The following is a 538-nucleotide window of genomic DNA, read 5'->3' as shown; positions in this document are numbered from 1 at the left end:
TAATGTGCACTAATTAAAACTTTGATCTGTAAATAGCAGGTATAAAAGCACGTTGTAGTGTCATGACATGGATATGTTATTTGATAAAGTGAAAAAAATACTTCTCTTTAAACATGAAGATTTTTATTTAATTTCCACAGGCATAAAATTGACCTTTAGCTATTCAGCGTTGGATTAATAAACAACGTTATCAGAACGTGATTATATATCTCTGCAATAATCGAGTTTTCCAAAACCATTTTCTGTCACTGACAATTTTTTCGCTCTATATTTTCCTCATTATCAACAGCCTTCTACTAATTTATATGAGGATACCATAAGTGGTAAAGGATTTGTCCTTAAAAAGTCCCCTCCGCTTCATTCTAAGAAACGACATTATTTACAAAAGGGAAAAAAAACTCTACGGACTCATGATCCACATTTCAATACTCATCCGACGACGTATGCAGCATGATGGAATAATGTGTGGCAGCTCAAAAGATACATTTAGGAGCCTTTCTAGTTGGCAGGTCACTCGAAATTTTTAATCTGAGTTTGC

The sequence above is a fragment of the Penaeus monodon genome, chromosome 15 (assembly GCF_015228065.2).
Source record: "Penaeus monodon isolate SGIC_2016 chromosome 15, NSTDA_Pmon_1, whole genome shotgun sequence".
NCBI lineage: Eukaryota > Metazoa > Arthropoda > Malacostraca > Decapoda > Penaeidae > Penaeus > Penaeus monodon.
This window is presented reverse-complemented; position numbering follows the sequence as displayed.